We start from the raw sequence: 9046 nt of genomic DNA, 5'->3' as shown, positions 1-9046 counted from the left end.
AGGTGTTTCTTGACTTCTTACTTTTGCATTCCAGTCCCCTATAATGAAAAGGACATCTTTTTTGGGTGTTATTTCTACAAGGTCTTGTAGGTCTTCATAGAACCGTTCAACTTCAGCTTCTTCAGCGTTACTAGTTGGGGCATAGACTTGGATTACTGTGATATTGAATGGTTTGCCTTGGAGACGAACAGAGATCATTCTGTCATTTTCGAGACTGCACCCAAGTACTGCATTTCAGACTCTTTTGTTGACCATGGTGGCTACTCCATTTTTTCTGAGGGATTCCTGCCCACAGTAGTAGATATAATGGTCATCTGAGTTAAATTCACCCATTCCAGTCCATTTTAGTTCGCTGATTCTTAGAATGTCGACGTACACTCTTGCCATCTCTTGTTTGACCACTTCCAATTTGCCTTGATTCATGGACCTGACATTCCAGGTTCCTATGCAATATTGCTCTTTACAGCATCGGACCTTGCTTCTATCACCAGTCACATCCACAGCTGGGTATTGTTTTTGCTTTGGCTTCATCCCTTCATTCTTTCTAGAGTTATTTCTCCACTGATCTCCAGTAGCATATTGGGCACCTACTGACCTGGGGAGTTCCTCTTTCAGTATCCTATCATTTTGCCTTTTCATACTGTTCATGGGGTTCTCAAGGCAAGAATACTGAAGTGGTTTGCCATTCCCTTCTCCAGTGGACCACATACTGTCAGCTCTCTCCACCATGACCTGCCCTTCTTCGGTTGCCCCACAGGCATGGCTTAGTTTCATTGAGTTAGACAAGGCTGTGGTCCTAATGTGATTAGATTGACCTGTTTTCTGTGAGTATGGTTTCAGTGTGTCTGCCCTCTGATGCCTTCTTGCAACACCTACCATCTTACTTGGGTTTCTCTTACCTTGGGCATGGGGTATCTCTTCACGGCTGCTCCAGCAAGGCGTAGCCACTGCTTCTTACCTTGAATGAGGGGTATCTCCTCACTGCCACCCTTCCTGACCTCTAGTCTAAGCATGAGACAACCTCATGAGGAACACAAGGCATCATGATGACAAAATGAAATATGCTACCCTGGATGAGATTCTTAATAGAAAAAAAGGTTAAAAATGAAGGAAATCTTAATTAATGAATGATTTAGATAAAATAAGTGAAGACAGGAAAAGGAGGAAGAAGAAATAAAGAATAAATACAATAAACAGAAAAGAGCAAGATAGCCCATTTTAATGCTCGTATATCAGTAATCAATTTAAATGGTTTATATTCACCAAATTTAAAGGAGATTTTCCAGATTAAAAAAAAATAAGTAAAACTCCTTATATATAAAGCCTTAGCTAATCTAAAAGTGAAGGGATGAAAAAGATATTTCATGCCAATGGTAATCAAAAGAAAGCTGGAGTATGTCTATTAATTTCAGATACTAGCCATTTTCTATGGAAGAAGTAATATGCCTCAGTATGAGAACCAGGAACTCAGAAGGCAGAGCTAAGAGTTTTGGCACATAATTCTTTGTAGTAGAAGTGTTAGTCACTCAGTTGTGTACAACTCCTTGAGACCCCATGACTGCAGCCTGCTAGGCTCCTCTGTCTGTGGAATTATCTGAGCAAGAATACTGAGGTGGGTTGCCATTTCCTTCTCCAGGGGGTTTTCCCAACCCAGGGATCAAACCTGGGTCTGCTGCATTGCAGGTGGATTCTTTTACCAGTAGAAGTTTTTCTTTATTAAGGAACTGCCAACATATGCTCTGTTGGATTTCAAAATTGCTATTATCTAATAACTCCTTGTGCTCCCATATTTTCCTTTTTTTTTTTTTTTTTTGTATGAAAAGGCCTATGGTGATTAGCTTTTATCTGCTTCACAGAGTGTGTATTGCCTGTGTGAGGGAATGTAGCTTCTTTGGTTCATAATTCTCCAGATGTGCAGGAGCCATGTTGAGGAACTGTAGCTGATAAGCAATGTCTACACCAGGACTTGACTTAGATGATATAATCATGGATTTTTCAGTGATGCTAGACTGAGATGAGGAGTTTGGAGGCTTTGAGATGTAGTGAGTGCACTTTTCATGATGGGAGATTGTATATCTCTGAGGACAGAGGGTAGACTGAGAGTCAGTCTATAGGTTGTTGTTCAGTAATGAAGTCCTGTCTGACTTTCGGTGAACTCAAGGACTATAGCACATAGAACTATAGCACACCAGGCTTCCCTGTTTTCCCCTGTCTCCTGGAGTTTGCTCAAATTCATGTCCATTGAGTCAGTGATGCTATCTAACTATCTCATTCTCTGCCACCCTGTTTATTTTTTTGTTTTCCATCTTTCCCACAATCAGGGTCTTTTCCAATGAGTAGGCTCTTTGCATCAGGTGGTTGAAGTATTAGAGCTTCAGCAACCAACTTTTTAATGAATATTCAGTGTTGATTTCCTTTAGGATTGACTGGATTGGTCTCCTCTGCTATCCAAGGGACTCAAGAGTCTTCTCCAGCATCATAGTTCACAAACATCAATTGTTTGGCACTCAGTCAATGTTTAGTCCCTAAGTCTTGTCTGACTCTTTTGTGACCCCACAGCCTGCTGGGCTCCTCCGTTCATGGGACTTCCCAGGCCAGAATATTGGAATGGGTTGCCATTTCTTTCTCCAAGGGAACTTCCTGATCCAGGAACTGAACTCATGTCTCCTGCATTGGCAGGCAGATTGTTCATTGCTAAGCCACCAGGTGAGCCCAGCCTGAAACACAGCTTCTAATTATCCTCATCTCCTGAAATTCATGCTCCCTAGCACTAAATTTGGACTGATGGTATACCCATTATAAGTAGGTGGATATGAAGGTATACAGTTTTTGAGTCTAAGTCAAGAAAGCCACTGCACCTTCTGCCTTGGCACTTTAGGTTGCCTGCTATAGGACAAGCTAGCTGCTACGGACACTCCAGCAGCCCCGAGGAGAAACTCACATGGACTAATCTATCAGCACAAACTTGCCAGCCATGTAAGTGAGCCCCATTAACATTGGACTGAAGTCATGCTGAGTGCCAAAGAATTGATACTTTTGAACTGTGGTGTTGGAGAAGACTCTTGAGAGTCCCTTGGACAGCAAGGAGATCCAACCAGTCCATTCTAATGGAAATCAGTCCTGAATATTTGTTAGAAGGACTGATGCTGAAGCTCCAATATTTTGGCCACCTGATGCATAGAACTGACTCATTGGAAAAGACCCTGATATTGGGAAAGATTGAAGGCAGGAGGAGAAGGGGATGACAGAGGATGAGATGATTGGATGGCATCACCGACTCAATGGCCATTAGTTTGAGCAAGCTCTGGGCTTTGGTGATAGATAGGGAAGCCTGGCCTACTGCAGTCTATGGGGTCACAAAGAACTGGATATAGCTGAGCAACTGACGTGAACTGAAGTCTCATGAGATGCCTTGGACCTGAAACACTGGACAGGGTGCCTAGAAAATTCCTGACCCCAAAAAACTGAGGGGGAAAATTGAATGATCATTGCTCAAAGTTACTCAATTTTTAAGTGATCTGTGAAGCAAAACTATATAACCAATTTGGACAGATAAAAATTCTAGCTAATATTTCTTGAATCATCAATATGTACTCAACACATTGTTTTCATGTTACTAGGCTTCATATTATTGTCACATTTTATTTTCTTGTCTACCTAATTAAGTAGCTATAAATTCCACAAATTTCCAAGCTGAAAATAAAACTAAGATTGAAGAAGTAAAATAAGTACCTAGGCCCACAGAACTAGCAAGTAAATGAGCCAGGATTCTAACCTAGGTTATATGATTTCAGAACCCACATGATTATCCAGGGTAGAGTATAGCTGTTCAACCACAGAAAAGTTAGGTATTATCACTGGTGCCAGAGCAATTGATAAATGTGGAGACTCATAGACAAGAGTCACCTGGAAATTTCACAAACAATTTCTTTTGTATTCTGTAGACTATGCTGCTTAGGAACAACACAAAAAGTCTTCTTAACCCACAAGTTTGAGTAGTAACTTCATGGTGAAGATGTGGGATTGCATTGCTTACTGTTTTAAGTCACGAAAGATGATGTCTAACAAAATTTTAGGGTGGGAAGCAGCCCTAGATACTGTCAGGCTAGGCTTTCCATTTGATAGTTGAGGAAGCCGGTGCGAAGAAACATGGAATCATGCATTGAGTCACTTAGCAACTCAGAGTCAGAACTAGAATGAGGCCTACATATTCTTCATCTACTGCTTATTTCCCCATGCCATGCTATTTTCTATTCCTTTGGAAGATTTGAGCAGACAGAGTGAGACATATTTCTTGACCTCAGTATTATTTGGCCATTATACTCCCAAGAGAGTCTGATTAACCACAATTTTTTTTCAGTAAAAATAAAAACTTCTGTGAGAACCAAAAGAGACTCTCCCTTTCTCTAGACCCTACCATGTATAAACTGGAGGATATGCTCACACACATGCATATGCAGGACTTTGCATGAATGCTCTGTGATGGAGGTCATCACAGTTTGGGTGAAAGGGCCCTGTTGGAAAATTGAGATAAGCCAGGTGCCCTTGAATTATGATGCATTCTGACCTCCTCCTAAGAGTGTGAAGGAAAAACAAATCAAACAAAGCATTTTCATATTTAGGAATGCCAGGCAGTTTGAAATAATGAAATATTATTTCTTGCAATATCTGTACCTTTAAATTGTGTTACCACTGTATCTAGTAAAGCAAACTATGAAAGTGGCCCTGCTACCAAGGGGAGTCAGTAGCCTTCTATCTGACCAATATTCCCAGTTATCTGTTACATACCACATGTCCCCCTTTACTTATCTCTACTTATTGCTACCTGCCTTCAAAAAGGCACTTACTTATAGATATTCAGCTTTGTGAAGCAACAATGCAAGATCTCCAGATTCTGGAGGTGAAGGGAAGTAAATGCCCAGTTAAATCTTGGCTGAGCTTAAGAGAGCTAACCAGAAAGTGACCATTAGAGAAATGTTATCAAGATTAAATCCGCTATGAAGCAGTCAAATAGAAAAAGAAAATCAGGGCAGGAAGGCAAGGCATAAAAAGGGGAAAAGTCACCTTGAAGATTCTTCTACTCTAAGTTCAACACTTTCTTTAGATACAGCATGTGTGTGAGGAGCCTTTCCTCCAACCGGAACTGTTGAATTCTCAGAACTGAAAATGACCCTGGGGCTGTTTATTCCAGTGTCCCCTCTTGAATCCCCTTCCTCTTACAATGCCACAAGCTGTTCAGCATTATTTTAAAGAAATCCAGGGATGCTGCACATTTCATTTTGCTCAGTAGTCCACTCCTTTCTTACATGCCTGTATTATACATTCTTGCTTCCTGAACAGAAAGTCAGTGGAATTCTCAACTGTAAACAAATATATGGAAATGTCATTCTTCCTCAGAGAAGTATAAAGTTAAAAAGGTTCCCCCGCCCCCAGCAAACAGATCATATTAGGAAACTGGGGAATGTGCTTTAGTTAGTCTGGGCTGCCAAAAAATTGTCATAGACTGGCCCCGCCTTTGAACTCATTCTGCATCCAACCCTGGCCCTTGCTTGGGGTGGTCACTAAATTACCTTTTGGATCAGTCTTTCATTCTCCTAGAAAAAAGATACTGACTTCTTTTTAGAGGGCTGACTAATATCCTTATCAAGTTTAGTCACATCTTTAGTGTACTATCTGAAACAGGCTCACTTTTTTTTAATCCAATAGAGATAGAGTAATCCAAAATTTTACTTCTGCTTCCCTTTTGATTAGCAATGCATCTTTAAATCATTTCTCTCTTCTCACATTTTACTAAAGCATTCAGAAGGAAGGAACTAGGCTGCTCCTTCAATGTTTTGCTTAGAAATTTCCTCATTCAAATACCATTTTCATCACTCTCCACAAAATACCAAGACACAAACTCAATTCAGCCAAACTCTTCGCCACTTCATAACAAGGATTGCCTTTCCTCCAGTTGTCAATAATAATATGTTCCTCATTTCCATTTAGATCTCATTTGAATGGCCTTTGCTGCCCATATATCTACCAACTTTCTGTTCTTGAACACTTAGATTTTCTCTAAGAAAATGGAGGCTTTCACTACAGCTTGCTTGTTTTCTTTCTGGGCTCTCATCAGAATCACCCTTAACTGTCCCTTCACGGCAATGAAAACTTTTTCTAGCATGCATCTCAAAATTCTTCCAGCCTCTACCCATTTCACATTTCTACAGCCGCTTCCACATTTCAGTTGTTTATTACAGCAGCACCTCCACTTCTCAATACCCGTTTTCTTTCTTACTCTGCTTAGGATGCTCAAACAGAATACCATAGACTGGGTAACTTGCAGACATAAATTTATTTCTCACAGTCCTGAAAGCTAGGAAGTCCAAGATCAAAGTGCTACCAGATTCAGTCCTTGGTATGATCCCACTTTCTGGTTCACAACCAGTACCTTCTAGTTGTAACCTCAAATGAAAGAAGGGGTGAGAGAGCTCTCTTGGGCCTCTTTTACTGGATTGCTAATTCCACTCAGGAGGGATCCACCCTCATGACCTAATAATTTCTGAAAGTCCCCACTTCCTAACCTTGGAGCATAGATTTTGACATGAATTTTGGGGATGCAAGACACAATGATCCAGACCATAGCATGCATGTTTTAATACAAAGTTGAAAATCAATATTTTAGGTTATGCTATTGAAAGATTAGTAAATCATACCCTCCTGAAAGAAAGTAGACAAGATACTGCTTGAATATCTAATACTTGTTAAGAAAGGATCTAATGATATCAAGGATGTTTTAACTCACTGGTAATAGTGCTGTTTATCAAGTTGTGTTTGCCTTACACTTACCTTTTTCCAGACTAAACAACATATAAATCAGGCAGCAATGAGAAAGCAGTCTCACATTTATCCACATAAAAGGGCCTCTGACAAAAATACATGAGTTTAAGCAAAGGCAAGACTGAAAATCAAGTTGCTGGTATCTTGAATTGTTACAAAAAAGGAAATAAATAGCATTTGGTGAGATTTGGAGGGATTATAAAAAGTGGAGATGGCAATTGACGTTATGTTGTTTCAACTGCAGCTTTCAAGGAAAAGACTTAAAGCAGAGTTATTCCATAAAACCTAACTCAGCCAAGAGTGTTCAAAAGGGAAAAGGAAAAGCATGATATTCCAGAGACTGTATATCAATTTACATTTTTTATGTCTTCCTTTACCCTCCCTCTTCTTTCTTTTACCGAACTTCCACCAAGCACTATCCTGGAACATGAAACATCTAGCTAAACAGGAGTATAAAACTTCCAAGTGGGTATCATGATGTCCTAGGGATCAGTAATATCAATCCTCACTCTCATGATTGACATATATATATAAATGGACTGAAAATATATTTTTTTCTAAATATCTAAATGCCACTTAAATTACTAATAAGTTGCTTTATTCTTCATTACAACAAAATAAAAATAAAATTCACCTCCTATTTTTAAGTGTACAGTTCAGAATCACTAAGTATATTCACTTTACTATGCAACCATCACCATCATCCATTTCCAGAACTCTTTTAAACTGGCATCAGAGGCTGGAAGTCTTGAGAATGGGGGATTATTGTTTAATGGGCACAGTATCCCAATTTTGCCAGATGGACTTAAGACCAGATCAGAACACCTCCCCATCCTCAACACATCACCAAAACAATACTAACAGCCTATTCACAACAGTGACTTATACCAAGTTATGTCCAGCTAGCAAAAATTTACAAAGCATACTAAAAGGCAAAAACACAGTTTGAAAAGACAGATAAGCATCCAAACACAGATAAAGGATGTAGGAATTATCAGACCAGTAATATAAAACTATAATTAATATGCCAAGGGTATCTGGATAAAGTAAACAGCATGTGATAACAGACAGGCTGTGTTCATAGAGGGGCTTTCCTGGTGGCTCAGATAATAAAGAATCCACCTGCAATGTAGGAGACCTGGGTTCAGTCCCTGGGTCACGAAGATCCCATGGAGAAGAGAATGGCTACCCAATCCAGTATTCTTGCCTGGAGAATCCAATAAACAGGAGCCTGGTGGGCTACAGTCCAGAAAGTCTCAAAGAGTCAGATAAGACTGAGCAGCAAAGCACTATGTCCATATATAGATGTAAATACTAAGAAAGAACTAAAAAGCAATGCTAAGGATCAAAAATACAATAATAAAAAAAACACTCTTTTGATTTGCTTATTAGTAGATTGGACATGAAATAATTTCTGTGTTAGAAGATATATCAAAAGAAGACAAAAAACAAGGAAAATATCAATGGACTGTAAGAGAATGACACACACACACAATAGCATGTGCATGCAATAACACCAAAGGAGAAGAAAGGAACAGGAAAAATCTTTAGAACAGTATCTTTGAATCACTCTATTAACGTCAGACACCAAACCACAGGTACAGAAAGCTCAGAAAACACCAAAAGTCTGACAGCACAAATCCTGGCCAGGGTATCGAGGAAAAGCAACTCTCATTCATTTCTGATGGGAATGCAAAATAGTACAGCTATCTGTAAGACATTTTGGCAGTTCCTAACAAAACTCAGGGCTTCCCTCGTAGTTCAGTCAATAAAGAATCTGCCTGCAATGCAGAAGACCTTGGTCCGATTCCTGGGGTGGGAAGATCCCCTGGAGAAGGAAATGGCAACCCACTCCAGTACTCTTGCCTGGAGAATCCCATGGACAGAGGAGCCTGGCAGGCTACAGTCCACAGGGTCACAAGAGTTGAACACAACTTAGTGACTAAACCACCACCACCAAAATTCAATATATTTTTGCTATAACATTTAGTAGTTGAGCTCCTTGGTATTTACTAAAAGAAACTGATAATTATGTCCATACAAAAACCTGCATAAAGTTGTTTTCAGTAGTCTTATTTATGATTTTCAAAACATGGAAGCAAAGTAGATGTCTTTAAGTACATAAGTGGATAAACTGTGGTATATCTAAAAAAAGGAGTGCTTTATTCAGCACTAAAATGAAATGAGCTCTCAAGTTATGAAAAGACATAGAGGAAAATTAAAATGC

This window comes from Oryx dammah, unplaced genomic scaffold (genome assembly GCF_014754425.2).
Source record: "Oryx dammah isolate SB20612 unplaced genomic scaffold, SCBI_Odam_1.1 HiC_scaffold_14, whole genome shotgun sequence".
Taxonomy (NCBI): domain Eukaryota; kingdom Metazoa; phylum Chordata; class Mammalia; order Artiodactyla; family Bovidae; genus Oryx; species Oryx dammah.
Note: the sequence above shows the minus strand (reverse complement) of the source record.